A 793-nucleotide genomic window follows, 5' to 3' on the forward strand; every position below is an offset into this window, starting at 1 on the left:
ACGAAAACCAAAGCTTCGTCAATGCTACTGTAGATACTTCAGTTTCCAATTGAAGGAGCATTGAAAGAGAATAGAGAATATAGAGAATAATAAATTATTCATCAGAATAATAAATTATTCATCGTCAAGTGTTCGCATTGGCTGCGGCAGACTGAGTAGGATTTGTAATTTGATGTCGTCGTTTTGTAGAGGGCGACCAAGAATAGGCAGAGCTATTTACTTCGTCTCGCTGGCATTACCATACAGTCAAAAGGGAACAGAAAATCTCCAAGCTAGTAACGACTTAGTGTTCTTAGAAAACTCTCCGGCTTTCTCTTTGTGACCGTGTAATTTGTGTATTCCTGCCGTTTTTGCTAATCGAGTTTGACCTTGTATTGAGTATCATTCATCGCCTAGTGTATTAAAACAATGGATTTCTGTTAAAGCTCCTTATCTCCGTTTGACGGGGAGTGAAGGAATGTAGTTTTGGTCTTCATTTTGTAACTCTTGGTGAAGCGAGAATATAGATGTCAAGTGTTCACAGCCGTTTGTCGCCTGACTCTGCTCACGGGTAAACGCAGTCGGATACGGTGAATAAGTGATGAATAGTCGAAGTTCGATATCGTGGCTGCATGATTCCTCGTGAAACTAGAGGCGACAGTGAGTTTCAATCAAAGCCAAATATCTGGACGTCCAGCAAGACCTTGAACATCTGGCACAAAGTTTCCTTGCTTCGAGTTTCATTTCCTGTGTTCATTTTCTTTGGTTTAGTGATCGAACAACACAAAACACAAGCTCTAGTCATTGTTTCCGT

General features: G+C 40.6%; 1 protein-coding gene across 2 annotated transcripts in view; it reads left to right on the forward strand.

The window, feature by feature from the left end:
* Positions 1–521, forward strand: part of LOC138042614 (nuclear pore complex protein Nup205-like) — a 48,130-nt gene extending 47,609 nt beyond the window's left edge. For both annotated transcript variants that reach the window (XM_068888568.1, XM_068888567.1), the window contains one exon: positions 1–521. This exon is cut by the window's left edge and continues 335 nt beyond it. The gene's annotated coding sequence lies outside the window, so the exon portion shown is untranslated.
* Positions 522–793: the final 272 nt, after the last annotated feature.

This window comes from Montipora capricornis, chromosome 3, assembly GCF_036669925.1.
Source record: "Montipora capricornis isolate CH-2021 chromosome 3, ASM3666992v2, whole genome shotgun sequence".
Lineage (NCBI taxonomy): Eukaryota > Metazoa > Cnidaria > Anthozoa > Scleractinia > Acroporidae > Montipora > Montipora capricornis.